This window comes from Varroa destructor, unplaced genomic scaffold, assembly GCF_002443255.2.
Source record: "Varroa destructor unplaced genomic scaffold, Vdes_3.0 BEIS01000003.1, whole genome shotgun sequence".
NCBI lineage: Eukaryota > Metazoa > Arthropoda > Arachnida > Mesostigmata > Varroidae > Varroa > Varroa destructor.
Window position 1 is genome coordinate 17,071,372 of NW_019211456.1, and position 14,000 is coordinate 17,085,371.

Below are 14,000 nucleotides of genomic sequence, written 5' to 3' on the forward strand. Positions count from 1 at the left end.
CGTTTCACATGCGCTCAAGCTAGGCCGGTGTTGCTGCCGCTCTGGTGAACTCTGACGTTGGTGATGTGGAACCTTTTCGAACCTTTTCCGCTAAAGTCTTGATCTAAGGAGGAATCGACCTGCAGTACCAGCTTTGTGAGGCTACCTTTTGGAACAGCCGACTCAAAAGTCTATTCAGTCTTATTCAGGCAAGCAGCTATTTCAGCTTCTTCTAGCGCCTGCCCTCACCGTCCCCCGCCCCGCGTAGAGTAGACGTGCTGTTCCAAACAATCCGCGTGCGAAGCCTGTCAATGCATTTATGTGCTGCCAGCGTTGAGGAGAGCACATAGATTTCGGGTTGGGGGTCTCTGGGCGCACTTATGAAGGAGAGCGCGGGTTGATATGTATTAGTGTATACATACTTGACCGCGGCACGTCAGTATACTACCTGAAATATGAAAAATAATGAAACAAACAATTAGCATAATCGAATCAAGCAGTGCGGGAATCATAAGTTGTAAAGGCTTTTTGGGCTAACAGAAAGATCTCATTTCTTAACATAAACGGGTATGTAAAACAACAGCCGGAGTCGAAAACAGAAAAGGAAGACCAAACACTGAACTCAAATATGGTCAACATTTTCAGTCGACTCTGTCACCGGCGTCAGCGTGGGTGCACGTATGTGCTGTCAACGCCGAATGTTCGAATCTGTTAAAAAGACACATAAATACATCGAAGTGGGACCCAATCTGGGGGAGTTTGATAACGTTATTTTAAAGATGCGGATTTGCAAGTTTCAACATCGTCGAGCGATGTCATTGAAGACGCCTTGATAGAACTGCCATTTAAATCTTTTACACTGCATTATTCTGCTTGTCGCGGAAGGGGGCTATAAGGGCCGGCGGAATTTCTCAGTCGGTCGGCAGTAAACCCGCGATAGCCAAACATGACTACTCGAATTTTATCGCAGCGGTCTATGATTCTTTATTGCTGTTTGCTACCTTGCCACTGATCACGTCTTCCCTGAGCGCTTGGCTTCTCTTCTTGGCCTTATAGAAGAGAATCTTCTAATCGAACGGAATTCTAATCTAAACGTGGTGTCACCCACAGTCATGAGTGAGACGCTTGTTAAAAGCACTTTTTGTTAAAGACAAAAGCAGGGCATCTCGAGCAGCAATCACGGCCCACTCCAAAATTATAAAAAAAACACTGTTAACGAATCAGATCTTTGCTGTTGACAGGGGCACGGGGCGGTAGGAATGCGTCAGTCAATAACAGTGCTAGGTAACAAACGGGAGCCATTGCCTATGTAAAGTTACAAATCCCCGAGAGTAACAGCCTGTGGCGTCAACGGTGACGCGGCTGAATCTGGCCACCTTAAGTTTAATCGAATGATTTAGTAGTATCGCAGTAAACATAGTGGCCACGCACGTTCGACCTTTTGTATACTCAGTACGAAAATGTCCTGCCCACTCAACGCCAACTTGTACACTCGGAGAGGGGTGACCACCCCATCAGTCTTTGGTCTCTCCGAGACGTACTTATTTCTGCGCTTTGCCTCCTATTCCAAAAACCGCAGATCACACTCTTGTCAGGTGGACACTAGCTGCCTTGGACCTTCCCAGGCGGTCTAGTTACGCCTGGTAGGCTCTTCGTGTCCACTGTAGAAGGACATCCACGAAGACACCGATAGTGTCCAGGTCTAGCATTATATATCTGGGGGGTAGTTATTGATGACGTCCAATGTCGGCAGAAGATTGTTGGCACCCGGCGTTACCTATAAGGTAGAGAAATTGTACCAATCGATCTTTTCTACACGTGACCCGCGTATTGTACGTGAACAGCTTACACCGACAGTTACAATGGTTGCGTAGAAAAGTCAGGACAAGAAGACCGCTTAGAATGAGAAGTTCTTCTGAAGAATTTCCGTATTTGTGCTTGGGTATCACATGAAATGGTAAGACGGTACAATACGCCATACAGTCGGCGCCATCGAGAAGATGAATAAGTGGCTAGAAAACTTTGGTGAAAACAATAGGTTCAGTTATACGTTCATAAGTACGCATATATTCCCTAAGTACAAACCACTCCTATTGGCTGTAGGTTCTCAACTCGCGTTGACGGTGGGGGTTCAACATGTTTTTTTTAGGGTGCCACTTGTACAAGTGTGCTGAACGTTTATTATGGTATCGACGTAGCGATTCTAGTACAAGTATTCTATAACACAGGGCTTGTGAAGGTGATAGTCCCCATTCAAACGCGTGTTCCTCTATAGAAATTTTTATTTGTTTTTGTTACCAGGTCTTATAGGACACTTAATATTCAACCATGTTATTCAAGGCTAAGGCCACCAAGACATTGAAAACCCTCTGTATCGAAACGAGAAGAAAATCTCTTCCAAAATATGTAAAATAGTGTTTTTGCAACGTATCCGTGTATGTCCTCATATTGGCCACCAACGTTTCATGACAATTTTGGGCACAACGTATATGAATGAGTCTGCATTTCTATTTATTTATTGGTATCTACGTGACGCATTTTTTCCCGTCCCTTCCGAAAATGAAACTGTAAAAAATCTGTCTTCTTCATGTAGGGGGTCCACATGCGTAATCGGTATTTTTTTAGTACATTTGTCTTCTATACGAATCTCTGTCTTTTTTTGCTTGCTTATGTGATAGATACGTACAAATCTGCGAATTTTGTGCGAGTGAACTTGTGTGTACGTCTACATCGTATATACCACTGCTGGGAGGATGATTGACAGAGAGAGATCTGATAGTTTTCTTTTTGAGATTTCGACTGGCTGTGGCGTCCACCACCGTACATAAAGCATGCTTACGCGGTGCCTATCAGTGTACATATGTATATACCAGGCTCGCGCCGCAGCTGGAAGACCTCCAGCTGTGGCGGCTAGGTAAAGGCAGCATCGTTCATCGATATAGCGGATAGACATACAACAAAAAATGATCTGTTGCTGATTTCATTGTCCTACGACGTTCCAGTTTGTACGAGCTGGTAAATGAGCGAATCTGCTCACCAGCTGCAAACACGAATGCATGCACATACACGCACAGAGACATAAAACAGACGTCTGTTTAATAGTACGTATTGGTACGGAAGTTAACGGACATACGTGTGGATAAAGTTAAAAAAGCCGACTTACATTTTATAAATAGTAGTAGCTATAAATAGTATGGGTATAACGTACTGTTAGACTACGTAGTCCCAATTTCTTCGCTTGACATTCATGTAGCTTGGCAGCTATTTTTAGCTATTTTTTAGGGTATGAATTAACCATTTGACCGGGGCTTGCTATGAGTGTGATTAGAACTTCGCCTGGTCGGTTGACATTGACTCAACTATGTTGAGTAATACTTATAATTTTCTTCGATCCGCTCCATCAACTTCAGTGCCGTGACACATTTGCTGTTAGGATTGGCGGGTTGCCTGCCAAGCACTGTAGATCCAAAGAAATCAGCCCTATATTGCTACTAGAGACAGCAGTAAAAAAAAAAAAGGAATAAAATAGCATTATGTTTTAGCGTTAAATTTTAGTTTATTTCTTAGTCAAAAAATCGCTATCAGTAATTAGTACATTCACACTTGCTAGGGTCACGTCCTTTAACATGACGTCAAACAGATTTATTTACAAATCGTCGACTTTTTTGACTTCTGCTTGCCCTGATACGTTATTTGTTACGTTAGCGTTGTCGACGCACCTGGATATCGCTAAAACAGAAATAAATTTGTGGACTCTGCGGGTTGTTTTCCGAGAATGATTAGATGAGTGTACACCCGAAACAGCTGTATATCGATCAGAGAGAAGAGCGTTTCGTTGGGCGTCAACAGGGATAGAAGCTATCTCAAGAAGGACAATTCTATGGGTGTGAAACTGATTTATATAGAGTCATAGCTAAGCTAGCTACTACTGAATCAATTAACATGAATACATATATATTGAACGTATGTGTATGATGGCACTCCAGTGGGCGCAGCCCCGTGTCCTAGAGCACCAACTTGATTTTTGCGGGATTCTGTACTAACTGTTCTTAAAGTTTTCGCGAGCTGATGTTGCAGGTTACGTCTGATAAACTAGTCACGCCACAGCACCCCAACGCTTGCTGATGTCGTTTATAGAACGTGGATTCTTTACTATCTGCACCTGTGAAATTGAATGTAGACTACGCGTGAAATCGGAAGGGGATCGAAATCGATTGAGAAAAACTAAAAGTCATCAGGCCTCGTATGCTAGAAAGTTGATATATCCTTGAGTTGATTTCGTGGCATGTATGAACTGAATTCGGCGAGTCAAAGTACGAGTATCGGTTAAACGGAAAATCGCGTGCATCTGTTCGATTTGAGTTCCTGTTCCGTATCTATAAAAATAGGTCTTACTGTATCTTGTTGGTTGGACGAGGCACATGGATACTGGACATACATGAATAAGTTACGGTAAGTTCATTTTCCCGTTCGCAGTTGAACCATCCTCCCCGAATAGTGAAACGATTAAATTGGCCAATGTAATTTGCTAAATGGGCCAATTGTAGTTAATTATATGTGGACCAGGTATGTACAAAGACTGTAGCTAGCGTCTTCGAATCGTGCGTTGTTTTTACTAGTTCAAATACAGATATTTTCTAATTTGGCTTTCAATAAAGCAAAACAAATCTTAACAGGTAGATACAATCAATGTCCAACGAGCAAGATGTGGAAAAACTAATAACGAAATAGGACGACGCGTTTTGTGCAGAAGCCTTTTTATCTAACAGCTTCTGATTACCCAAACCGTTGAATTTATCAGTATGATGGTAGTAAGACGACGGAATTAGTTTCAATGTAGAAACAGTTCTATTTATTTTAAGACTAAATTAACAACAGTGGGCCTATTCAGAAATGACTACTGACCCCTTTTGTTGAAAAAAGCTACTACAAATACTTAATGGAGCCGTCATTAAAAGACCCTGTCAATTGAATGTTATTATCACCTTCACTGTTTTTGTATTGCAGGAAGGTCTCGGTAATAGTTAAGAATGCGGCCAAAGTGCCCATGGAAGACCATTGACCTCTATAGAGGCAAATAGAAGTACATCGTTGGCGCTCGTTTAAAGTATCGGTTCAAGTATCAGTGTTGTAGAATTGTCGGAAATCGTATACAATAGAGCTCACAGTATATCTTGTTTCATTACGCTACACAATTAATAAATTTCTATCTAGATAATAAGAAATGCCCAGTTCTCGGCAGAACTGAGCTATAACCTGCTAATGATACTAACAACTCCACCTCTAACATTTTGCTTCTTAAATTCGTTAACAAAATAAATTATTATTCTTTTGTCTTCTGTATAATGTTCACTTGTTTAGTCGACAAGTTGTTTACTATACGAGATTCCACCCCTTTTTTAATCTTGGTATATTCTGAGGTATAGGCAGGCGAAACCTAGGGGAAAATGTTGTTTGACCTGGAGTCCTTAAAAATTGCGCTTAAAGGTCGAGCTGTGCAGCACACTATACTTCTAGATTTTTCAATAGCTAGGTCCCTTATTACCAACTACAGCGGTTAACTTCTCGGTATAAAGATGTCATCTGGGATATTGTGTCTGTTATACGATTCTCAAACGTAATCAAGTCTTTCTCTTTTTCTTGGCTGCGGTAGCCTACAAACATAACCGATAGCGACCTGTATGTTCGCCTCGGTGAGGTCCTACGGAGGAAACGACGTCGTTCTGTCAACCGTAAGTCAAAGCCACCTTTGGTTTTTGGATACGTTTCCGGTTGGATTTCCGTTGGGGAAGTGCGACATTCAATTCCCTACTCCGACAAAAAGATACCGACCTCGACTAGATAAGATTCGACAGGATATAGTGCTGATGCTCCTCTCCAGATCGTTATTCAGGATATTTATACGTGCGTGTATATTCTACGCGTAGGCACATAAGTGGAGTACGATAGAAAACGGAAAGGGATTCACTTACCGTTGCACGAGATCATACAGCAAAACCACGATCAGCTATGCGGCAAAGTTCACGAGACTCTTTTCAAGACTACGCTAACCCCATATATACCGACCCTGGCCTTCTGTACTGCGACAAGGAACAACATTACATTACATGCTGTAGGTCATTTAACTTCGAATAAGGTATAAATTTATAGTCGCCAAAAGGAAAAGTATAACGCTGACCTAACTGAGACGTCTACAACAACAACTGGAAAAGGAACTTGTTCAATGTTACTCACATTATAATAGTTGTTTGATTCCAGCGCTACTTTATTTTTACTGAACGGCTTGCTCATCACTTACAGTATCGCTATTCCTGCTAAGTTCTAAAGTACTTGTATATTCTGTATCCTGGTGCTTCAGGATATGCCCTATTACGTCATGGCAAGATGGATATTTACTACTATTCGACCATAATTATCTTCCGGGGAATTCTATACGCTCGAATCCTGTTTATTGTAAAGCTTAGCTCAACTAGTCAGTGATTGAGTATTTAACGTCGTTAATAAAGAGATTTCTTTACATTGAGAGATCCAGGCAAGACATTATCGCTCTTGATATTTAAAAAAAATCGTTTTTCTACCCTCACAACATAAGGCTCATTCATCTCCTTTTCCTGTTTCTATGCCTTGTCGACTACGATGTTTGTGGGCGATGGACATCGAGGATCTCAAATACGGTCCTCCGTTTAAAACTCTGCGGATATATTTACCTATGACAGCTATTACCATACCTTTGTAAACCAAACATATACTGCTCACTAAAAAAAATATTGCAGATAACTAGAAACAATCGATTCTATGCTATCCTCCTCCGTAGAAATCGTCTGTTGACATGAAGCAAACTAAGATGGGGGCATTCCCATCCTGGTCAAATAAACTCGTCAATCTTTGTACATATATATAGCCCAACTTATTTTCCTTCTCTAATCAGCGTGATAAAATTCAATCTGAAATACTATAATAATCCGAACAATCAAAAGATATTCTATATCTGCAGATCCTAAGCCTCATAGGGAACACATATGGGTGTTTTCTTTTCACAAAAGTACATTGCTGTCGATTTCACTATATTATTTTTATTTAGGATTTTTTACATTTTGCGTTTTTCCTCCGCTTACATGAACACGAGTCTTTTTCTATTTAATTGTGTGTGCAAAATGGGTAGAAATTATATTATATCAAGATGCGGATTTAAAAATGACACTAAGCACAGACCACATTACAGGTGGAAATGGACCCCGATTTGTCATGCATTCAATTGAATTTGTAACGGTTTTCGCAGGCGGAACCAATCAAGCGTTTGCCCTCTAATCTTTCGCCCCGCATTTGTTTACATTCTATTTTACCTAATTAAAATTGAACTGAGCCTCCTGCACGTGGACTGTGCCAAGCTCGAAATACTTAGTCATGACGAAACTTTGAAATAAATACCCGTCGGAAAATTCACCAAGGCGTTCTCATTAAGCTTTTATATAAATTCAGTGTATGAGGTTCCTCTTGGAGAGGGATGCTGCGTAACAGGGGAAGACCATTTTACGTGACGAGGGTTTCGTACATGGCAAAACATTCCTATGATAATTTACAGCTTGTTATTGGTATAAAATAATCAGTCAAGTTCGTTAGAGGAAATAGAAACCTAAAAATACAATGATCTCCCTACTAAAATAAAGAAAACAAAGCAAAGACGATATTCGGATGACGCAGTGCCTCGTGTATCGTGGCCTTGTTTGAAGTGCGCACACACGCTATCACAGAGATATACTGAAAGGAAATCTGCTATATTAGCCAAATCTATGCAGTTCTTCCATTTATCTAAGAGTTTTTGTTGGCATTCCTGTACAGTATTATGTCATTGACGTACACGTTGGTCACAGGTTTGCAGAGATCTTGGTCTCTCTTTTGTCTCTCTTTTTTTTTTTTTTTGCTTGTCTTATAATAATATATACATTGTCAATGTACAGTGCGGTTACCAAGCGTTTGTCATTTTACATCTTCTTCGTCAGCAGAATAAAGGCTCTTGTAAAAATACGTGATGCATAGACCTTTACATCTGTGTCCTACTTTTCCAAATCTGTCATTGTTTCATTTTCTACCATACCATAGGTAACCTTTCATGTAATTTGTTTTTTTCTCTTTCTTGCATTCTCTCAACCTTTTAGGTCTTCGCTTTCATTCACAGACTGACTTAGAGTATGGAAAGATTCAACAAGTAAGCGTTATCTGTTTATAAGGTTGTTCATGCTAGCAATTCGTCATGTTTGCGCTGTCATGCGCAAGTTCTCCAGGCACCAGTGGTCAACAACCTTTACATCTTTACATTAATCGTTATATCATACATTATTAATTAGATGATGTATTCGAGCATTCACCTATTTACATTCGATATTTGCCATCGTCGTGGCCAACTTCACTCAGGCAAAATTTCATAGACAGCTTCTTCAATGGTCGGATAGCTGGCATCATTATTGAAATCATCACAGGGATAGACGGGGTGGGCAAAGTCGTTGTCTTGCTGAGTAAATGGTGTGACAACAGAAGCAGGTTGGCTTCTGAAGACCATATTTCCTGAAGGTAGTACGTTCACTGGGTGGACTACCTCGGATAAAGAGGTTGTTGTCAGCGAAACGCCCCATGGATACAAAGCAGCGGGAACTGGTAAAGTTGAAGCAACTTGTTGTTCCTGCTGCCAGAGGCTGCCGGGCTTATCCTCCTGTCAGATATGCACGGCTACTGATGTTAGATCAGAACGCATGAGCTTGCGGTGGCGAGGCGCATCCGACGGCATCGCATAACGAAGTTTATCCCAGAAGTTCTTTTCACCCCAGTGCAAGAACTCGCTGTGTTTCAGCCACATGCGAATGTCAGGGTCTAACTCGCGATATGACACCCGGCCAAGAAAAATTACGATCAGTTTATGATTGCTGCCATTGTTTAGTACCTCGTGGTGAGCTGACTTGAACTCGTAGCGGCACCACTCGCTCTGCAAGAAATGCTCGGAGAGGATGACGATCGTTCTCCGGGAACTCTCCACTGCCTCCTGGATCGCATCACTCAGGTAGCCGCCGGCCATAGGCAGATCACGATAGTGCAGACAGAGCCGGTAGGGGGGCTTGCCGCATTCCAACTCTGGGGCGAGTATCTGAGCGACGAAGGCTTCGTCGTTTTTGCTGTACGATACAAAAGCATCGAACAGCTTCTCCTCTTCGGCGGGTGCTCGATGAAACATGCGCACGCCGTAGCGAGTGAAGAACCATACGCTCATCTGATGCCGATAGATGATTAGAGCTAACGTCACTATGACGAGCACCACGCAAAGAGCTCCGATGGTGACGAGTAGCGGGACGATATCGTCGATCCGACGAAACTGGAATTGCCCAACGAGCGAAGTCACCTCTGATGGGTTGAAGCACTCAGTTGCGTTTAGCGCCCACAAAACCAGTGCCGTTGTCTCATTGTACAAACATGCTAGATCGTAGCTATCCCGTACGATCTCCCCACGCTCGTGGAGGAACTGCTGATACTGTTGAATAAAGTGGCACTCACACGACCACGGATTGCCGGCCATTTGGACATCGGCAAGACGCGAGTTGTACTGGAGACTCCACACAAAGATTTTGGTCAAATAGTTGCGATCAAGGTAAAGCACTTCGAGACCCTTCAAATGCGCAAACGTCATATTCGACACATAACTTAGCTGATTGTTGGAAAGATACAGTTTTTTCAGCTTTGAAAGCGCGTGAAATTCATGTCCGTGTAACACCGAGAGCTGGTTGTTTTCAAGGTGAAGCTCGGATAGTTCTGTAAGGCCGTCCAATGACTGGTTTTGAATGGTGACGATGGCCGAGTCATTGAGGTAAATCGATCTCAGGGCCTTACGACCAGCGAATGCCTGCTGGCCAATCACAGGAATGTCATTGCCGTCTAGGTATAGCTCGCTTACGTCTGCTGGCAACCTCGTCGGGATTTCATTGTAATTCCTAGCGCTACATTCAACGATGTTGGTATTCCAGGATTCGTCGTGATAACATGTGCAGCTATCGGGACAGGCCATTTCGCAGTCGCACGCGTCAAAATCACAGCAATGGCACAATGAAAAGCAATGACTCTTATACTCGCAGAGAAACTGTGATGGCTTCACCTGAAGAAAGGGTATCTGTTGGCCGTCTTTCGAAAAGCTCAGCTTGCACTCAACCCTGTGTAGGTCGACCACCCGAGGATAGTACCGATAGTGGTTAGGCTTCTGTAGGCCTTGGAGCCATTGCATATGGCAGTCACATAGATACGGATTATTTGCAATGGCAAATTCAGGCAAAGGACGGTGGGCTGGAATCTCACTAAGGCGGAAGGTGGTCATTTCCAATCGCTGCAAATTATTGTTCGATAAATCAACTCGCGTAAGATTCTGCTTTCCGAGAAACGTAAATGGCCGTATGAGCTTCAGATCATTGTTTTCTAATAGCGCAATCTCTATACTGTTCGGTAAAGAAGACGAGTCCAACGACGTAAGCTTATTGAACGAGGCATCGATTGTGCGAAGTTTCAAGCTCTGTTCCAGTTCGAAGTAATTGCCTAGTGCTTCAATCTGATTATCGTGAATATCTAACCACTGAAGACCTAGCGGTATTTGGGCGTAGTCAAACCATCGCACTCGATTGACCGAAATATTAAGCATTATGAGATCATGCAGATTGCTGAATAGACCATTGACGTCTTCAATAAGGTTCGAGTCAAGACGCAAATAATGTAGATTGGACACGTCATCAAAGGTAGCCTGCTCAATCTTGTGAATGCCGTTCGCGGCCAGGTTTAGTATCCGAACCGACCTCAGATCGCTAAAAGCGCCTTGGCTTATGTTGCCGATCTGGTTTCCCATCAAGTTGAGCGCGTACAGCTGACTGAGGCCCTGATAGGACGCGTTAGTTACCTGCTGAATTTCATTTTCCGATAAATCAAGCGAGCGCAGCATGTGTAAAGACGAGACTACGTTTGGTACTGCAGCAAGTTTGTTTCCAGCCAAGTTGAGTTCCTGAAGCATTGATATGTTTCCGAAGGCGTCAGTATGAATTGCTTCGATTCGATTGTTGTCCAGCTGAAGTGTTATTACTGAGACACTCAGCCCCACCAGCATATGCGGTCCAACACTTTTAAGACGGTTATTGCTCAGGATCAGTGTCTGTAGATTATTAAGCCTCGCAAACGTATTGTCAGCGATAAATTCAATTAGGTTATTTTGTAACTGAAGTGTCTGTAGGTTGGAAAGGGTACGAAATGGGTTCGGATCCAACCTCGTTAGCTGGTTATGGCTAAGATCGAGAACGCAAAGTTGGACAAGACTATTTGGCTCTCCCAGCCACCCCAAAGATGACAGTTGATTGTGAGCCAGGTCAAGCATCGTTAATTGGCTAAGTCCATTGAACAGACCAGGGGGAAGTGCACCTAACGAATTATTTCGAAGATACAGTTCGGTAAGCTTGTTAGTCGACTGGAAGAACTTGGTTGGCAGTGACATTAATGTATTGTGGGCCATATCTAAACGTTCTAGCTGGCTAAGGCCCGCTAGCGCACCAGGTTCAGCCCTAAAAATTTGGTTATGATCCAATCGCAATTCTTCAAGGTATGCCAATGACGCAAAACCACGTTCAGAAAGTACCTTCAACCGGTTGTTAGCTAGCTCAAGCTCACGTACAGTCGGGTTACAGAGTGATTTTGAGGAAAATCCTGTGTTGAGCACGTCCCCGAAAGCGTTTCGCGATAGGTTCACGAACCGTAAATGATTGAGTTCACAAAGAAGAGCATAAGGAAGTAACTCAATATTGTTTTCACTGAGATCAACTGATTCGACTGCTTTAAGTGGTATGAATGTCGACGGAGACACGCTAAGTGACATCCGATTCCACTCACTATTAAAAGTCTTCACCACGAGTTGTTTAAGGTCGGCGAGGCCTTCAAAAGCTTTTGACGGTAAATGGTTCAGCTTGCATCGCTCGAGATTAAGCGATTTCAGGCCATGTAGATGTTTAAATGAGCTGTTTGCCAGCTCACTCTGGAACATAAGATCGTCACAACGGATCGCCAGTTCGACTGTGTGTTCGGGCATGATAAGGGAGAAGTTCGTTGGGTTGAGCCCGCTTTGCAGAATACGAATACTGCACTTCATTGACATGCCGGCTGTGTCCGACATCGGCTCCCAGGTGCAGTCTTCGGGACGCACGTAGCGTGCTGTCATGCCGACAGGTAACAGGATGAGATACATCGTCGTCCATGCCGTAAAAAGTACGCGCATTGTTATAGCCATCCTGTTCTGCATGTACATGGTTAAGAACAGAGTACACTCTGTGATGTAGGTGGAACCCACTCAAATTCGTTAGGACCATATGGGGGGATTTTAAATGTTCATGTTCCTATTACGATTCGGTTACAGATAGTCTTGTGATGTGTGATTTTTATTATCCCGAAACCACACCATGCATCGCTGCCGTAGTGTTTCAACCTCCTTCCTTTCAATTATCCAAGCGATTTCACTGACACACGAGTAAAACCACATCTATAGACAGCGAGCATACATACTACAGAGCTGTTATTGCTAAAGAGATATGTGTAAGTTACATCAAAACTAGTTATACGTAGGGATATTTGCTACTTTTCTGGGTGACTAGTTCGTTGTTTGCTTGTTGGCTATCAATCGAGCGTGTATCACCACATGGCACCACTGAACTCACTTAGAAACTGGTCCGAGAATTCACCTCACGACGGATAGATGGCTTCTGTGGCTGCTCCCTTCACCCGTAGGGAGAGAACAATCGGAAAGGACAGGCGAGGGTAGTTAGGCGAGGGAGCGTCCTTGTCTAGAAGCTCTCGCCGCAAGTCTGAGCTGGTGCTAGAGGCGTTCTTCCCGTAATTGATGGATCAGCGTGGGGTTTAGTGGTCTGTATCCAAGTGCTTATGTATATGTCACGGCGTGACCGAGGTACAGGCATGTTCACTTGATCCTTGAAATGCAGGAATTTCGAGAATATAAATGAGAAAGCGTGTAAATAGTACTATATAATCTTGGTCTTTTTGTTATATGAGGTATTTGGCGGTTAGATTAGACAGTGGTAATTTTTCTTCAGCAGCTTCAAAACTGATTTGTTTCGAAGATTAGCACCCGATTTTTTTGCTTATGAATTTGCAATTGTATGATATGTCGCATGTCAGGCCATGTATGCTTATCATACCAACTGGAGAGAATATCATGTGCCTTGAAATTTACTTAAGTCAAAAGTACGTGCCTAACACGTCAGGATAACACGCAAAGATGCGATTTCGATGCCTAGCAAGATACTACGGGTAATTCGTGAAGACCAATGGGCTGTCATTGGCCACTGGATACGGTTTTGTTCGAAAAAAAATTGGTAGCGCGAAAAATAAGTGAACCTTAGTATCAACTAACTTGGATTTTCAAATATCGAAGCGTTTGTTTCATCGATTGGTAGAAATAAATATTTTCTAGCTTTAAAAAAAGCTCAATTCTGGACCATTGTTGTAATTCAAATGCGATTTACTTAGGACAACTGCTTAATCTGATGGTAGAAGATTGCCTACCAGTGGTTATTTGTCCTAATCAATCGAAGATGACATTCAAAGTTCAGCTTGATATTCCTCATCCAACCTTCTTTTCTCTTCATAGTTCTTGTTCTGAGCGCTTTCCGCGTATCCGGTTGAAACCGAAAATCGCTTTTGCACTAAGTAGTGCTACCTTCGTAGGACCATATCGGCCGTTGGTATGAGCAGCGATAACATCATCATCTTCATTTGAGTGACGTTATCTGGGGACACCCATCGTAGGCGCAATTATCCATTCCCGCCACCATCATGCTGATCGTACGCGGAGCGGGATGTCGCTTTTCGTAGAAAACATCCGTTCGACGATGTTACAGATGGCCACTTGCGACTAGCCATACATACTAGATACGTTAAACGTTCATCTATGTACAGGCGGCGTACATAAATCGCTGACTGAACAATGCCAAAGACACCATTGG

At 42.8% G+C, this 14,000-nt stretch overlaps 1 long non-coding RNA gene and 1 pseudogene across 1 annotated transcript; one reads left to right on the forward strand and one right to left on the reverse strand.

Moving 5' to 3' along the window:
- Positions 1-306: 306 nt before the first annotated feature.
- On the forward strand, positions 307-5,325 carry LOC147756595 (uncharacterized). Its single transcript, XR_015322874.1, has 2 exons — positions 307-4,431; positions 4,987-5,325. It is a non-coding gene; the product is annotated as an uncharacterized LOC147756595 (long non-coding RNA).
- A 1,705-nt stretch (positions 5,326-7,030) lies between these two features.
- LOC111247303 (toll-like receptor Tollo pseudogene) lies at positions 7,031-12,713 on the reverse strand (annotated as a pseudogene).
- Between the last annotated feature and the right edge of the window lie 1,287 nt (positions 12,714-14,000).